Source organism: Schistocerca americana, chromosome 5 (assembly GCF_021461395.2).
Source record: "Schistocerca americana isolate TAMUIC-IGC-003095 chromosome 5, iqSchAmer2.1, whole genome shotgun sequence".
NCBI lineage: Eukaryota > Metazoa > Arthropoda > Insecta > Orthoptera > Acrididae > Schistocerca > Schistocerca americana.
The window spans coordinates 380,073,903-380,093,479 of NC_060123.1; positions in this window are offsets into that span (position 1 = coordinate 380,073,903).

Sequence of the window (19,577 nt, forward strand, 5' to 3'; positions counted from 1 at the left end):
AAAAATTAAAATTTTCAGTTGGGGTTTCTTTTTTAGAGGTACGCATGAGGGCTCTTCTTATGCATTTGTAGTAATGCAATCAGTTAGTGCCTTACGCGCACGAGAGTAGCGAAAGTATAAAAAATCTTATAGTTCCACTTTTAGCAGTAGCGTCTTGCAATTTTAAATTTCTTGCTGGTCTTGCTAATGTAATATGGGACCTCACCCCGCCTAGTTAGCTTAAGACTTGGTCGTAACTGCTGATGAGAAACTTAGACGATGATTCCGTGTGTAACATGCTAGAATATGTGTGTGTTTTGTGTGAGTTACGTAAGGCTCTACGAGTGTGATGAAATTTTTTTGCAAATTCATAAATTTTGTGCATGGTTTTTTTATTCATGAGTACCCCCATTTGCAAGGAAAAACCTAGACGAGGCTTCACGTCCTACCTAACTGGTAAATAATAAGTCGTGCGTGTGAATAATTGTATTGATAGAAAACAAGAATGAACAATGGGGTGATTACAAAAAAAATTGCCGTTGGTGTCGATCACCCACGTGGTGTCGAACTGCACCGCCAGCAAACTACCAGTTCGTTCTTGAAAACAGTTAAGGTGAGGATGCTTGCGTGTGCCGTAAATCGTTAGTTTGCGTGTGCAAAATTCTATAGGATGTTTTATTTTAAAAGAAATTGTATTTTGTGTATACGAGACAGGATTGTGTCTGCTTCGTTCCCCCCGTTTCTATGCCAAGAACCTTTGCTTTAATTTTGACTAAGGGAATCGTGCCGAGAAGTAATGGAGAGAGTGACCATTGAGGAATAGAAGCGCGGTTCATTAATTCATGAAGATTCGGTCCAAGTAACAGCATGGGGTGCGTATTTCAATTACTGTCCAACCAGACGGACTACAGATACAGCAACGTAGATCCCTCCCCTTTCCTAGTGCATAATATTATAAACAAGACCAGATTTCTGACAGTATAAGCACCTTCAGTGCGAGACAGTGTTAAACAGATTTCTGATTATATGGGTGCCTCCAGTGCTAGATAATATTTGCTTTGTTAATTGCAATTATGAGATCGCTTAAGTATCTAATAAATAAATGGTTATAACATTTGTAAAGTTTCTGGGTAAATAATAAAAGCGTCATATGAATTTAATTTCATGGATTCAGTGACTGATCATAACATCACCATTCTGTGTAGAGAGCAATGTTAGTAATAAATTGAAGCCATGATATCTGGCGTGAATGAAAATTAACAAGGATAGAGAATACAGATCGTGTTAGAGCATGGTACTTAGTTAGTGTTCCGCTTGGTTGCTTGATTGTAATTGTGGAGTTTCTCGTGTTCTGCTAATAAAAATCGGGTGGCATCCCATATAAACGAACTAAATGGAAATTTATTTTATCAGTTCCTCTCAAATATTTTATTACAGCCTGACGATAACGGATTCACGACCTACGTGCTGTTTTCTGCGCAGGGGACAATAACTAGGGAAGACTACAGGTTGGTGAACATTTATTAGAACTTTTGCATTTCACTCAGGGCGGTGGAAGCCAAAAGGCACCTCTCATATATTGTAATATTAATACGAATGAGACCAGTGACACGTCGTCTGTGGTAACACAGAGGAGGTATGAAGGAGAGAAGTTTTGAGGGAACTGGTTTATCATACGTACTTTCCCTCTTTCTCAACTTGCCGTAGTACAAAAATGTTACCTTGTCGGGTAAATCATGTTTCTTGTTACACAAGGTCGATGATTGTGTCTCTATGCACCGCTGCAGAGGCTTTCATGAGACATGTGGCAGTAATCGAAGACACTATAGCAGTTAGGAACTACGTGAACATTATTGACGACCACCTGAACTCCTTCAATTTTGATGTATTCCCTGATGACTCGGGCAACTACAGGAGGATAATTATCCCGGTCACAAGGCCATAAGCGTTTTACACTGAACTGTCGTACACTAAAGTGAACTCACGTTGATATCTTGCCCGCCGAATTCTTCTGATATGAATTGCAAGGAACACATCGGGTACAGTATCGTGCATCAACGATGCGAACACAATCCATCAGCCCGTAATTAACCCAAATTTCGAATTACTTCGGGGTGATTCGTTTAAGAGGGCAACGGCCTTGCCGCAGTGGGTACACCGGTTCCCGTGAGATCACCGATGTTAAGCGCTGTTGAGCATGCTCGGCACTTGGGTGGGTGACCATCCAGGCCGCCATGCGCTGTTGCCATTTTTCGGGGTGCACTCAGCCTCGTGATGCCAATTGAGGAGCTACTCGACCGAATATTAGCGGCTTCGGTCAGGAATACAATCATAACGACCGGGAGATCGGTGTGCTGACCCCATGCCTCTTCTATCCACATCCTCCTCTGAGGATGACATGGCGGTCGGATGGTCCTGATGGGCCACTTGTCGCCTGCAGACGGAGTGGTGATTCGTTTAAGAAGATTGTTTTCTTATCCTGACTGTTTCTATCCGAAATGTTTCACTTACACTTCCTGCTATACAGAAATTTTCAGTTATTAATATGCTACGTTGACATTAACCTTATTCAAGGAGTTAAGTTACGATATTAGACTTTGAGCTTTTTGGATTCTAAGCCAAAAGAAATTTTACTTTATTTCATCACAAAGTTGTTCTGCACCAGAAGTCACAAAATTGAGTTAACCTCCTTGACATAAATTATTTTTTCATTTGGGAACATATACTGCGCAGAACAGAGGCGTAATCGTAGCGCCTCAGGCAGCGCTAGCGCGTTTCCAGCACGCCTGCCGCAGAGGGAGGAAGCAGAGTGTGAAAACCGATACCATCCGTGCGGGAGCGCCGAGCGTGTCCGCGCGAGCGAGCCGCCATCCTCGGGGCAGTCGCACGCGTCACCCTCTGCCACGCTGGCCAACCTTGCGGCGTCGAACCGTGACCGTGCGCGCTGATGATATAACTGATATAACCGTACCTGGCGAATATCACATGTCTGAGATAGCACACCTGTCATTCAGTTCCTCTAATATCGAGAGCGTGTGTGTGTGTGTGTGTGTGTGTGTGTGTGTGTGTGTGTAAGTGGATGGTGGGATTCGTGGGTTGTTGTAAGTGTATTACTTCTCTTCCATTGTCGATCACCCTCCCATTTCCAGTCACATTCTCCTATTGAGTCTCATCACAAAACACCTACAATGGCCAATTACGTCAATTATAAAACTCTGCCATTAACAACCTAACAGAACTACAGACCGCATTATTTTTAAAAAATGGAACTCAGCAAAATCTGTGTGCCTTATTCTTTGGCTGATCACAACAGAAAATTAGGAAGAGCCAACCATTCTGATAACAAATTAAATCTTTCCTCCTAATAGTTTAATCACTAAATATTAAGAGTCATACCACATATATATTACTGTCTGCTAAGACAGAGGACAAATCAACTGGGAAACCGACATCTGCCCCGTTGTCTTGATATACAATACATCAGTTTCGCTGTGGCACACTGAAATTTGTACATCACGAGCACGACGCATTGTAGTGTTACTCTGTGAGAAATACGAAGGCATGCTGAAAAGTAATGCCTCAAATTTTTTATTTGGAAATTCTTGAAGCTTTTTAAATTGTCCTAAAATAAACGTTATTAACATTCTACATCTTTATGGTATCTTTCACGTCTCTTATTTATTTCTGAGCATAGTCACATTTCTGCCAGCGAGAGGCCCTGCTGTTGATACTGTCACCGTACAACGTTTGGCATTGTTGACGGATCAACAATCTCAAATCTACCTGCTCCACTTCATCACTGTGAAAGAAAATTTCTCGAATTTTTTCGTTAAGCTTTGGAAATAGATGAAAATCTGATAGTTGGGACTGTACGGAGGATGGTAGATCATAGTGAACCCAACGCGTTGGATGTTGTAGATTTCGTTGCTCTCGTGTGTGGCCTCGCGTTATCATGCACAAGGAGAGAGAGTACTCTATGTGTGGATGAACTTACCGAAATCGACAAACTCGATTACAGCAATCTCTTTTTCACGCACTGATATACACTATGTGATCAAAAGTATTCGGACTCTCCCAAAAACATACGTTTTTCATATTATATGCATTGTGCTGCCTCCTAGTGCCCGGTACTCCATTTCAGCGACCTCAGTAGTCATTAGACATCGTGAGAGAGCAGAATGGGGCGCTCCGCCGGACTCAAGGACATCGAACGTGGTCAGTTGATTGGGTGTCACTTGTGTCATACGTCTGTAAGCGAAATTTCGACACTCATAAACATCCCTGTGTCGACTGTTTGCGATGTGATAGTGACGTAGAAACGTGAAGAGACACGTACAGCAGAAAAGCGTACAGGCCATCTTCGCCGTTGATGATAGTACCGCCTACATTTGAAAGGTGTCGTGATGTGTAACAGCCATACGTCTATCCAGACCATCACACACGAATTCCAAATTGCGTCAGGATACACTGCGAGTACTATGAAACTTAGGCGGGAGGTGAGAAAACTTGGATTTCATGATCGAGCGGCTGCTCATAAGCCACACATCACGCCGATAAATGCCAAACGACGCCTCGCTTGGTGTAAGGAGCGTAAACATTGGACGATTGAACAGTGGAAAAACGTTGTGTGGAATGACGAATCATGGTACACAATGTGGCGATCCGATGGCAGGGTGTGGGTATGGCGAATGCCCTGTGAACGTCATCTGCCAGTGTGTGTAGTGCAAACAGTAAAATTCGGAGGTGGTGGTGTTATGGTGTGGTCGTGTTTTTCATGGAGGGGGCTTGCACCCCATATTGAGGCAATATCACAGCACAGGCCTATATTGATGTTCTAAGCACCTTCTTCCTTCCCACTGCCGAAGAGCAATTCGGGGATGGCGACTGCATCTTTCAACACGATCGAGCACCTGTTCATAACGCACGGCCTGTGATGGAGTGGTTACACGATAATAACATTCCTGTAGTGGACTGGCCTGCGCAGAGTCCTGAACTGAATCCTACGCAACACCTTTGGGATGTTTTGGAACTCCGATCTCGTGCCAGGCCTCACCGACCGACAGCGATACTCCTCGTCAGTGCAGCACTCCATGAAGAATGGCCTACCGCTCCCCAAGAAACCTTCCACCACCTGATTGAACGTATGCCTCGGAGAGTGGAAGCTGTCATCAAGGCAAATTTTAGGCCAACACTGTATTGAATTCCAGCATTACCGATGGAGGGCGCCACTTACTTGTAAGTCATTTTCAGCTATGTGTCCGGATACTTTTGATCACATAGTGTAGTTACGTTAAACAGCGCCATGTTAAATGCTACAGGTCTGTGTTGTCTGGCTGTCGAAGGCTGTAAAATGTAGACATAAAGATATGTGATTGAGAATGTGAATAGCGTTTGTTTTATTAAAAAAGCCGTAAGAGTTTTCACATACAACATTCGGAGGTAATACTTTTCAACACGTATTCCGTCCCGCTGGAAGGAGGTACACCATAGCTTATTGTCCGTCATTTCTAGCTGTTTTTCTTCTCATTGACACATGATTATGTATAACAGACGGGAAACAGCTTGTAGATGGACAATAGGTTGAGCCATCTCATTTAGAGTAACCACTGGTTTTAGTTGCCACATCCCAAATTCATTTCCGTTGATCTCCTTGTACCCTGGCGCACACCAGAAGTATAACTCCTTCCCCACTGTTGGTAAGTAGGGAAGCTTGTCGTGGATATTACGGACATTTTTCTTTCCCGGGTAAACGTGTTGAATAACGTTCACTGTTAATATGGGGTGTAGCCGGCCGAAGTGGCCGTGCGGTTAAAGGCGCTGCAGTCTGGAACCGCAAGACCGCTACGGTCGCAGGTTCGAATCCTGCCTCGGGCATGGATGTTTGTGATGTCCTTAGGTTAGTTAGGTTTAACTAGTTCTAAGTTCTAGCGGACTAATGACCTCAGCAGTTGAGTCCCATAGTACTCAGAGCCATTTGAACCATTTAAAATGGGGTGTAAACCTCCGCATTACAATATGGGCTACACAACGGCTGTCACCATAATGGATCAGACTGTCCATCATGGTTTCCAGTTGTTTATCCATTGCTGAATAAGCTCAACCCAAAGGCCCTTTTTTGTGTTGAATGAGTACGCTCTTGTGGCAGGTACTTACATACTGGATCAGCTCGCCGAGGTTACATCTACTTCATTACGTAAGGCAGCATTCAAAGAACCCTTGGAACGGTGCGTAGTGGTTTATCTGTTCCTAAGACGATACTGTCTGAGGCGAATGCTCTCAAATCACCATATCAGACATATTCAAATGGTTCAAATGGCTCTGAGCACTATGGGACCTAACATCTGAGGTCATCAGTCCCCTAGAACTTAGAACTACTTAAACCTAACTAACCTAAGGACGTCACACACATCAATGCCCGAGGCAGGATTCGAACCTGCGAGCGTACGGTCGCGCGGTTCCAGACTGAAGCGCCTAGAACCACTCGGCCACTCCGGCCGGCTCAGACATATTCAACGTTAGTTTAGTCCGTTATCGAAGAGTAAGAGTTTAAATATTTTCCAGAAACCACCAAATCACGAGGCTGTGTAAAATATTTTCCAGACCTTTTCACGAGGAAAAATATGGAAACTGGAAGTTTGTGGTATGTTTTTATGGGACGAAACCGCTGAGGTCATTGTTCACTGGGTGTACACACTACTTAATCTATATTACGCTAAGGACAACACACACATCCATGCCCGAGGGAGGACTCGAACCTCCGGCGTGAGGGGCCGCGTAATTCGTGCCATGGCTGACGCCTCTAGCCGCGCGGCCACTTCTCGCGGCCAAACGACACGAGGAAGTTTTCTAGGACACTACTGGAATACTCTCTTTCAAATTCTAAGGGTGGCAGGGGTAAAATACAGGGAGCGTAAGGCTATCTACAATTTGTACAGAAACCAGATGGCAGTTATAAGAGTCGAGGGGCATGAAAGGGAAGCAGTGGTTAGGAAGGGAGTGAGACAGGGTTGTAGCCTCTCCCCCATTTTATTCAATCTGTATATTCAGCAAGCAGTAAAGGAAACAAAAGAACAATTCGGAGTAGGTATTAAAATCCATGGAGAAGAAATAAAAACTTTGAGGTTCGCCGCTGACATTGTAATTCTATCAGAGACAGCAAAGGACTTGGAAGAGCAGTTGAACGGAATGTGCAGTGTCTTGAAAGGAGGATATAAGATGAACATCAACAAAAGCAAAACGAGGATAATGGAATGTAGTCGAATTAAGTTGGGTGATGCTGAGGGAATTAGATTAGGAAATGAGACACTTAAAGTAGTAAAGGAGGTTTGCTATTTGGGGAGCAAAATAACTGATGATGGTCGAAGTAGAGAAGATATAAAATGTAGACTGGCAATGGCAAGAAAAGCGTTTCTGAAGAAGAGAAATTTGTTAACATCGAGTATAGATTTAAGTGGCAGGAAGTCGTTTCTGATAGTATTTGTATGGAGTGTAGCCATGTATTGAAGTGAAACATGGACGATAAATAGTTTGGACAAGAAGAGAATAGAAGCTTTCGAAATGTTGTGCTACAGAAGATGCTGAAGATTAGATGGGTAGATCACATAACTAATGATGAAGTATTGAATAGAATTGGGAAGAAGAGGAGTATGTGGCACAACGTGACAAAAAGAAGGGACCGGTTAGTAGGACACGTTCTGAGGCATCAAGGATCACACATTTAGCATTGGAGGGAAGCGTGGAGGGTAAAAATCATAGACGGAGACCAAGAGATGAATACACCAAGCAGATTCAGATGTGGGTTGCAGTAAGTACTGGGAGATGAAGAAGCTTGCACAGGATGGGGTAGCATGGAGAGCTGCATCAAACCAGTCTCAGGACTGAAGACCACAACAACAACTGGCGATCACGACTACTACGTACAAGCAATTAACAATAAAATTCAAGCACCACAACGGCGAAATCCAAAAGAGTTGCGACCCATATATCAGCTTTCTCTGCAACACTTACAGTCTCAATGAGTGATGAGTCACGCGTATGAAGTACTTGGCTCTAACAATTAATTCAGAATCTTCGGTAGTTAATACGTGTGAACATTTTCATATGATATTTCTGTAAGGTCGACCGAGACATAATAAAGAAATGTCGATGATACTTATGTATGGAGTAAATTCCTGATTTTTTTGATTTGGTGCCTAACTGTACTAAAAAATTTAAAAAAATGCTTATCACGAAAGTGGTGATATCCTATAAAGCTATACTTCTCCATCAACTGGAATGCTTTGATGCATAGGGATACACCTGTAAGGTGAAACCGGTTTTTAGAAAACGCCTGTGCCTGACAGTTTAACGTTGAAGATTGGCACCTCTTGAACTGCTGTCAATGACGGACACTGCAAATAAAGTGGACTCCTACTCTGATTTGTTGACTGTTTTCTTAAGGAGCCAAGGTTTTACATAACACCCGAGGCGACGAATGGTTCTCTCTTCTAGGATTGTCATTAAGAAGTCAACAAGCACTTCTGCTATAGGTACAGTCAGCTCCTAGTTATAATCGATCAATAGTTCAGTCGTAGTTAGCTTAGGCTCGTTACTGTCGCAATGTTGCTGAGTGTTGAAGCACAGGAAGATTAGGGTTTTGCGACGGAAGAAATACAATAAGCACCTTGTTGGTCGCTAGTCGCGAGAAATCTAGTAATAGCTACAGTTCTAAAAGATGAGAGCAACCAAACCACATCCAGACTTCCATGCAGGTACAGCTAAATTTTCTGCTGCTGTAGAGTAGGTGAAACTGTAGCAGTGATTACAAAATTGAATCCCATTTACAAATAACTTGGCTGTATGAACTCCCTCTGTCCCTCTGACAAGCACTGGTGTGTCCTATAATCATCGTATCGTCCCCTATTGCTAGCTGCCCACAGCTGTTGTTACCATACTGTGTTCACCGCGCGGGGTAATTGCGCGGTGTGAGACGCCTTGCCACGGTCCGCGCGGCTCTCCCCGTCGGAGGTTCGAGTCCTCTTTCGGGCATGGGTTTGAGTGTGTTTTCCTTAGCGTAAGTTCGTATAAGTTAGATTAAGTAGTGCGTAAGCTCAGGGACCGATGACCTAAGCAGTTTGGTCCCACAAAACCTTACCACAAATTTCCAGTTCCATACTGTGTTCACCATAAGAGTAATCCTGATATAAACATTACCCCCTGTTTTCTTCTGCATTTGCTGGAATCTCATAGGATTTCATTTCACGCCGAGCTGTCTTGAGTACAATCGAGTAAGATAAAAAGAAAACGTTTTATGCCGTGCGTTATGCGCACATCTACTGCGCGGTAACTGATTTACCGGCGCATTTAACCTGGACAGCACTAGCCAGCCATCTGGTACAACTAACCCGCAGTTATGTGAGCAGTTGCAGCTGGACGCAGAAAGAGGCGAGATACAATACAGCTTCGAATGTCGTTTAAATTTAAAGAGAATGATATAATATTCCGTAAGACACCAGCAATACTGCACGCTTCTTAGCAGACCAGGCGGAAAACATAACGAGCTGCCGTTCGTAGCTAACACAGTATTGTAATCTAAAATAAGAATCATTACAGACAATTCCTAACTTAAGCACAGGGAAATTTTTCTAACCAGGCTATGTGTGACTCAGAACCGTATTGCGGGTATTTTATTGTATACTTTTTTGGAAATTTATGGTACGTCGTATAGGACCAAACTGCTGAGGTCATCGGGCCCTCAGCTTACTCAATACATTATCTAACATAAACTAGCTTACGCTAAGGACAACACACTCAAACCCATGACCGTGGGAGGACTCGAACCTCCGACGGGGAGAGCCGCGCGGACTGTGACAGGGCGCCTGAGGCCGCGCGGCTACACCACGCGGCTTCGTATAGTTAAATACTGACGCACTAAAGGTATTACCTACAATCAGTCGTTCGGTACTTTCAGAACTCATTCCATATGAAATCCATTTCAGTGACGAAACTGTTATTTGCTACGTTGATAATGAGACGATCAACAACAGAATCCATGAAGCAATAGGAGCGCCACATTTTCTCCACTTATTTTATGATACATCCATTCCGTGTTTCATATAAATGTTCTCTATCCCGCCAGCGTTCGGCAGTGACGCGTAACAAAACTTTTTGTATGTTACATCCAGTACGTTTGGAAGCTTAAATCTCTTGTTATTTCTGGCGACAAATCCCTTAACTTGGCTCCAGGTCAGTTATATTGGGTTCATATTGCAGTACTATTGAGACAACTCGAAAAATTTACATTTGTCTGATGGGCTCGACGCTGTGAAAATAATTGTTATCCATGTTTCTACGACGCTTTTCCCTCTGTCTCGTGTGAGACCATATCTGTAGCATAGAACGTAGACCATCATAACGAGCTGCCGTTCGTAGTTGATTTTCCTGCTAAACGGTCTTTCACAATCTCTTATAAAACTTCGATATTTAAGAATTTACACTGGAGAGCCAAAAATACTGGTACACTTGCCTAATATCAGGTAGGGCCCCCGCAAGCACGCAGAAGTGCAGTACCACGACGTGGCATGGACTCGAGTATTTTCTGAAGTAGTGCTGGAGGGAACTGAAACACATGAATCGGGCAGTCCTATTTGTAACCCCGTACGACTATGAGGGGTGGAGGTCTCTTCTGAACAGCATGCTGCAACGCATTCCACACATGCTCAATAATCATGTGTATGGAGTTTGGTGGCCAGCGGAAGTGTTTAAATTCAGAAGAGTGTTGCTGGAGACACTCTGTAGAAATTTTGGACGTGTGGGGTGTCGCATTGTCCTGCTGGAATTGCCAAAGGCCGTAGGAATGCACAATGGACATGAATGGATGCAGGTGATCAGACAGGATGCTTACGTACGTGTCACCTGCCAGAGTCATATCTAGAAGTATCAGGTGTTCCATAACACTCCAACTACACACACCCAACACCATTATAGAGCCTCCGCCAGCTTGAACAGTCCCTCTGCTGACATGCAGTTTCCATGGATTCAACAGATTATTCCTATGCCCGTATATGTCCATCCACTCTATACAATTTGAAACGAGACCCGTTCGACCAGGCAACATCTTTCCAGTCGTCAAGAGTCCAATGTCGATGTTGAAGGGCCCAGGCGAGGCATGAAGCTTTGTGTCGGGCAGTCATCATCGCTACACGAATGGGGCCTTCGGATCAGAAAGCCCGTATCGACGACGTATCGTTGAATGGTTCGCACGCTGACACTTGTTGATGGCCAGCATTTACACCTGCTGCAATTTGAGGAATGGTTGCTCTTCTGTCGCGTTGAACGATTCTCTTCAGTCTTTGTTGGTCCCGTTTTTGCAGGATCTTTTTTCGGCCACAGCGATGTCGGGGATTACACGTTTTACCGGATTCCTGATATTCACGGTACACTAGTGAAATGGTCACACGGGAAAGCCCCTACTTCATCGCTACCTCGGAGATGCTGTGTCCCATTGCTCATACACCGATTGTAATACCACACTCACTTAAATCTTGATAACCTGCCATTGTAGCACCAGTAGCCGATCTAACAACTGCGCCAGACACTGGTTATCTTATATAGACGTTGCAGACCGCATAGCCGTATTCTGTTTACATATCTGTGTATCTGAATGCACATGCCAATACCACTTTCATTGGACTCTCAGTGTACATCACCCGTCTTTCCTTGCACATTACACATACGTTTCTCAAAGTGTAGAAAATCTAGCATCATTATATATTGTCGAACGACTTTTTATAGGTCGACGAACCCTATGAACGTGTCTTGATTTGTCTGAAAATTTAACTTCATTATCAAGTGCAAAGACAGAAGTGCCTCACTGGTGCCTTTACTTTTCCTGAAACCGACCTGGTTATCTTGTAACGGCCGGCCGAGGTGGCCGTGCGGTTCGGGAGCTGCAGTCCGGAACCGCGGGACCGCTACGGTCGCAGGTTCGAATCCTGCCTCGGGCATGGGTGTGAGTGATGTCCTTAGGTTAGTTAGGTTTAAGTAGTTCTAACTTCTAGGGGACTTACGACCTAAGATGTTGAGTCCCATAGAGCTCAGAGCCATTTGAACCATCTTTTATCTTGTAACAGATATACAGTTTTCTTTTCCATTCTTCTATAAATTATTATTGTGAAAAATTTTGCTTGATGAACTATTGAACTCAATGAAAGAAAGTTCGGTATTTCCTCAAAAGTTAACGATATGTCACCAGACTCGTCAATTTCAGAATCCAATCAAGGTAGTCGTTTGGTTACCACTTTCTCCAAAGCTCTGTAGAGCTATACCTTTCCCCTCATCTCATCGCACATCTTCTACATAGTGCAGTATAAAATTCGGTGTAAACAGTGTCTCTTATGTTGTTTATTTACAACTGTCCGTCTCGACGGCATGTCACAATATACATTACTAAGCATTAAAATTGCTACACCAAGAGGAAATACAGATGATAAACGGGTATTCATTGGACAAATATATTATCCTAGAACTGACATGTGATTACATTTTCATGCAATTTGGGTGCATAGATCCTGAGAAATCAGTACCCAGAACAACCACATCTGGCCGTAATAACGGTCATGATACGCCTGGGCATTGAGTCAAACAGACCTTCTACGGCGTGTACAGGTACATCTGCCCATGCAGCTTCAACACGATACCACTGTTCATCAAGAGTAGTGACTGGCGTATTGTGACGAGCCAGCTGTTCGGCCACCATTGAGAAGACGTTTTCAATTGGTGAGAGATCTGGAGAATGTGCTAGCCAGGGCAGCAGTCGAACATTTTCTGTATCCAGAGAGTCCCGTACAGGACCTACAACATGCGGTCGTGCATTATCCTGCTGAAATGTAGGGTTTCGTAGGGATCGAATGAAGGGTAGAGCCACGGGTCGTAACACACCTGAAATCTAACGTCCACTGTTCAAAGTGCCGTCAATGCGAACAAGAGGTGACCGAGACCTGTAACCAATGGCACTCCATACCATCGCACTGGGTGATACGCCAGTATTGTGTGAATGCTCTGAAAAGCTAATCATTTGCATATCACAGCATCTTCTTTCTGTCGGTTAAATTTCGCGTCTGTAGCACGTCATCTTCGTGGTGTAGCAATTTTAATGGCCAGTAGTGTAAATTTTAAAGACCACTCTCGGCTTACAACCATCATCAGATCTGTTAGAAAACGGAAAAGAACATTAATTTGTGTTTAAGGTGTTCAAATGTTTGATAATCCGTAAAATACTGGATTGCGATTGGCTCGAGAGACTGGTTGGCGGAGGGAGGGGTACCAAGCAAAACTGGTCTCCTTTTGTTAACTTCGATTTTTAAATACGCCGCCATTTTGCATTTTTGAAGATCACATCATCTGCTGTCTTGATGTCGTTATCTATTGAAAGGCATTGCTTCTGCCTTTCGGTGTTGGCTTCCCACAGAAACATTTATTTTTTAATGCTTTTTAAGCGCAATGTATGCTCGATAGTACAATTAACGTGTGGTAATATAATCCTGCACCCCTAATTTGAATCGAACTGACGAACGGCGAGGTTTATTCTCAACGTACTGTAATCGGTAGACAATGGAATGTTTAAGTAACAGGGCTTCCTTTGAGTCCGGACTGCGATCCATAGCTACTTCCTGCTGGGTAGGAACGGCACTCCTTTAGGCATAATTTATCGACGGAAGGGTAGCCGACTCTGCCCAGCAAACAACCTCGTTACCCCGTCAGCCAGATTAATTGCCCGCCATTCTTCAAGCAGGCGATCGCTACGCGACATTATCGGGAGCTAGGTCTGTGAGGCTATCATCCGAGATGTCTACCAACACATACTGTGTCTTATTGTGTGCTAGAGCTCACCTAGATCTATGATTTCAAAGCTTTTTTCGATCTATAGCTTACAATTGTGCTCAAAAACTTCTTACTGTGTGGTTTGACTATCTCGTTGAAACCGTAACACCGCGATGTTGTAAGGAAAATGCCTTCAGCACCATATTTGCTATGCGAAGAAAGGATTTGTAATTCTTGACGAGGTTTTGTCATACTATGTGTTACTCTATTGTGATACTGTCCCTTAATTGATTCCTGATATTGAATTTCCTTGGGTCATACTCCGTCTTTTTAATGTAGGTATGTAGAAAAATGAAACATAAAGACATATAAGTGACACCAATCGCATAGTAGCTTAATTTTGGATGTATCATCTCTTCGGTGTTATTGTTCTTCAGATATTGGTGTTCTTCATTCTTTATTGCATGATAAACATCCTTTTTATCACAGCTACCTTCCCTTCACTAGTTCTATCCCTGATATGTTACCTTTTCCTTCAAACGTTACTACACCCATTAAAATACTGTTGTTGCGTGTATTACAATGTAAACATTTGCAAATCCATGGACTTTGGTTTCTTTTATTTTTAATCATTTCCGTTATTTATATACCACCCAGTAACGAATGTTCTGTTTGGAAATTACTGTACAAGAAACATAATATTTTTCTGTATAACTAAAGCTTAGAAAGCGTAGAACAATTCGACTAATCAATTAGGCGAGTGTATTCTGTTGGAGCAACAACGGGCGGCAAGGGATGATATAAGTTAAACGATTGTACAGGATTCATCTCCCCAACTGCAACAGGTTCCCCATGTCATGGAAGAGGAACCGGAATCAAGCTATTATTTGGAGTACTATATGCTAATAAAAGAAGGCGTGGATGATTGCAGCGATGCAACCTGATGAGTTTATTTTCATTATTTATGGAGGCAGATGAAGATTATACCACACCAATTATTGCTAATGATTAGAGGTGAAGGGAGATGGTGAGATTGTGATCGTCTGTAGGTCTTCACAAGAAGACATGGAGAATATACGTTCGTGACAATGCAGTGAATACCATTTGCTCAGCGACCGCTTTGTCATACTGTTGGTTGTGGTCACTCCAGTACTGCAGACAGTAAATTTCAGCTGGTTTCACAACCATCCTCTTGAAGCCGTGTATGCCATGTTCAAGCCCTTCTACTAAGGTATAATACCTCATAGTACTGGTGATGGAACCCTGGATCGAGCGAGGTTGCGCTGTGGTGAGTACATCAGAGTCACATTCGCAAGGATGATGGTTCAAACCCGCGCACGGCCATCCAGAACTAGCAGAATTAGGTTGTCCGAGACTTTCCTAAATCGCTCGAGGAAAATGCCGCAATGTCTCCTTTGAAAGAGCAAGGCCTCTTTCCTTTCCCATCGTTGAAACATTCAGAGCTTGTGCTCTTTCCCTAATGACCCCGTTGTCGAAGGGACTTTTAAACACTGCATCTATATCTACATTGATACTATGCAAATCACATTTTAGTGCCGGACAGAGGGTTCATCGAATCACCTTCACAATTCTCTATTATTCCAATTTCGTATAGAGCGCGGAAAGAATGAACACCTATATCTCACCGTACGAGCTCTGATTTCCCTTATTTTATGGTGGTGATCGTTCCTCCCTATGTACGTCGGTGTCAACAAAATATTTTCGCATTCGGAGGAGAAAGTTCGTGATTGGAATTTCGTGAGAAGATTCCATCCCAACGAAAAGCGCCTTTCTTTTAATGATTTCCAGACCAAATCCTGTATCACTTCTGTCACACTCCCTCCCAAATTTCGCGATAATACAAAACGTGCTGCCATTTATCGAACTTTTTCGATGTACTCCATTATTCCTATCTAGTAAGGATTCGACACTGCGCAGCAGTATTCTAAAAGAGGACGGATAAGCGTAGTGTAGGCAGTCTCCTTAGTAGGTCAGTTACATTTTCTAAGTGTCCTGCCAATAAAATGCAGTCTTTGGTTAGCCTCCCCCACAACATTTTCTATGTGTTCCTTCCAATTTAAGTAATTGTGATACCTAGCTGAATGTACGGCTTTTAGATCAGACTGATTTATCGTGTAACCGAAGTGTTCAAATGGTTCAAATGGCTCTGAGCACTATGGGACTTAACATCCATGGTCATCAGTCCCCTAGAACTTAGAACTACTTAAACCTAACTAACCTAAGGACAGCACACAACACCCAGCCATCACGAGGCAGAGAAAATCCCTGACCCCGCCGGGAATCGAACCGAAGTGTAACGAGTTCCTTTTAGCACTCATGTGGATGGTGACCTCACAGTTTTCGTTATTTAGAGTAAACTGCCACATTTCGCACCATTCAGATATCTTCTCTAAATCGTTTTGGACTTTGTTTTGGTCTTCTGATGACTTTATTAGTCGATAAACGACAACGTCGTCTGCAAACAACAGAAGATGGCTGCTCAGATTGTCTCTAAAATCGTTAATATAGATAAGTAACAGCAATGGGCCTGTAACAGTACCTTGGGGAACGCCAGAAATCACTTCTGTTTTACTCGATGACTTTCCATCAATTACTACGAACTGTGACCTCTCTGACAGGAAATCACAAATCCAGTCACATAACTGAGACGATATTCCATAAACACGCAATTTCACTACGAGTCGCACGTGGCGATCTGAAATCCCTTGTCAATAACACTCAACACTTCATGTGAATAAAGAGCTAGCTGTGTTTGACAGGAACGACGTTTTCTAAACCCATGCTAACTGTGTGTCAATAGACCGTTTTTTCGAGGTAATTCATAATGTTCGAACACAATATATGCTCTAAAATCCTGCTGCATATCGACGTTAACGATATGGGCCTGTAATTTAGTGGATTACTCCTACTACCTTTCTTGAATATTGGTGTGACTTGTGCAACTTTCCAGTCTTTGGATACGGATCTTTCGTCGAGGGAACGGTTGTATATGATTGTTAAGTATGGAGCTAATGCATCAGTATACTCCGAAAGGAACCTAACTGGTATACAGTCTTAACTAGAAGACTGGCGTTTATTAAGTGATTTAAGTTGCTTCACTACTCCGAGGAAATTTACTTCTATGTTACTCATGTTGGTAGCTGTTCTAGATTCGAATTCTGGAATATTTTTTTCGTCTTCCTTTGTGAAGGCATTTCGGAAGGCTGTGTTTAGTAACTCTGCTTTGGCAGCACTGTCTTCGATAGTATCTCCGTTGCTAACGTGCAGAGAAGGCAATGACTGTTTCTTGCCGCTAACATACTTCACATATGACCAGAATCTCTTTGGATTTTCTGCCAAGTCTCGAGACAAAGTTTCGTTGTGGAAACTGATATAGGCACCTCTCATAGAATTCAGCGCTAAATTTCGAGCTTCTGTAAAAGATTGCCAATCTTGAGATTTTGCTTCTGTTTAAATTTGGCATGTTTGTTTCGTTGTTTCTGCAACATGTTCTAACCCGTTTTGTGTACTAAGGAGGATCAGCTCCGTCGTTTGTTAATTTATTTGATATAAATCTCTCAATTCCTGCCGATACTATTTCTTTGAATTTGAGTCACATCTGGTCTACACTTACTAATTTGGAACGAGTGGAGACTGTCTCTCAGGAAGGCGTCAAGTGAATTTTTATCTGCTTTTTTAAATAGATATATTTTTCGCTTATTTTTCGAGGATGGGGATTACAATATTCAATCTCGCTACGACAACCCTGTGTTCACTAATCCCTGAATCGGTTTTGATGCTCGTTATTGACTCAGGATTATTTGTTGCTAAGAGGTCAAGTGTGTTTTCACAACCGTTTACTATTCACGTGAAATCCCTTCCATCGTACCCGGGTCCTCTAGCGGCAATCAAGCACGCTGAACTGTCAGCTACGGAGAAAGAAACTAGGGAATAATCTGTTCTCAAGGCAAATTGTGATAACTGAAACTTACAACATTGTGCTCCAGACGCTCCACGTCACGAAAACTGTCGATTTTCTCATAAATTAATGCTACAGGAATACTACAAAGCAGAGGAATGAAATTTTCACTGCACCTTTGTGCACATGCATTGAACCAAAATGTTAGCTTGAAGGAACGATGATTGGAAGGCTTTGGAAGTTTTAGAAATACGTTAAAAAGTGATTTTAAAAATAACTGAAAAACAGACAAAGAAAGTAGTTTTTGAAATCTTTTACCATGAAAAAGAGTTAAGTCTGATGTATTGTGCGACATCCACTTTAATTCAAATTATTACTAGAAGGAGCAGTAGAACAATTTCGTGTAGATATATAGAAATTAAAAACTGCTGCGCGATAAGAAGGGATGGAAGATGAGATCAAAGTAATGCTAAGTTCGACGACACAAATGTGGTGTAATAGCTTACCCCACTGGAATTGTCGCAAGAATGACCCATGTTTCATACACTCGAAGTACCGCAGTTAATCAGCTTCAGTTTCCAACATCTGCTTCTTCAAACTAATTCATTTATAATAGCCACTAAACTTGAGTTTAAAGTTTTAATACACTCTGTCACACGCTTAACGATGGACTCGATCATCAACTCTTCGTTTATCAATCATTACGTCCTCTTCTACAATTTTGACGCATAATATTTTCTATTATTACAGGATATCAATGTATTATTTCGATGCAACATCTCTACTTGTAAATCTTAAAATTTGGTGACATATCCTGCGCTAGTTATATTTTCAAAATTGTATTTTTCTTTCTATATTTGATATATTTATTTTCAGATCATTCTTAACTTCTCCAGATCGTCATCTCTGACTATAAGAAGACATTTTAGTTACTTATTTGTAACGGTCTGGTTCCTTAGCGAAGTAAGCAACCACTTGCTTCTTAGTCGGCCATCATTTTCAGTTACTTCTTTCATCAGTAATACGCACCACATAAATTATATATTTACCAGTAATTTTAATATTGCGATTGTAATTCTTTATTGCTGTTTGTCCCTGTAAATATTCCTATTCTATTTAAAAAGCCTAGAAGTCTTTCACCTTTGGACACATTTTGAAGCATGAGCAAGCTTTCTCTAAGTCATGTCCTCCATTTTTAAAGTCTTAATTTTTGTATATTCGCCGATATTATGTCACTTACATCAAAAATGTCTGGAAACAAAAATCACTCCTAGTTGAATGGTATTTCTTTCCTGTTACTGACGAAAATACTTCACTTAAGGATACTAAGCGTCCTGTCAAGAGTCACTTACAAGAAAACTGACTGATACGTTACAACTACGTTTCAACTTCTTGCGTATAGTATTATTTCGTTCTTAAATTATGGAGTTCAGGGTCGGATTCAGAGCTACTGACCGTCTGGAGAGCGAAAGAAACGAGAGGCCCACTGCTCGTTTACGGATAAAGCATTGCTCTTGTCCGCCGGATAAGAGACTGAAATGATGCCTCTTCTGACTTTAGCCTACCCATCTTTTGCCAAGACCGGCAAATATCTCGGCAATCTTATGAAATGTATTATGCCGTCGAGGGGATAGAGGGCCCGAGTGCGCAACAAATTGGCCAGTTACGAGGACATCCATCCGGCCGCGAGCGGACCGCGGAGGAATTCTCCTTCTGTTAGACGCCGGGCCCACCATCTCGGCAATTTATCAGCAATCTTCGGACACAACGATACACTGAAAAGGTCATGCAAGTCGAATAACTTGGTGACTAAGTCTCGTCGGACCGTATCGGCTACTCTCCTAACGTTTGCACCACAACTGATTTATATATTATGTAC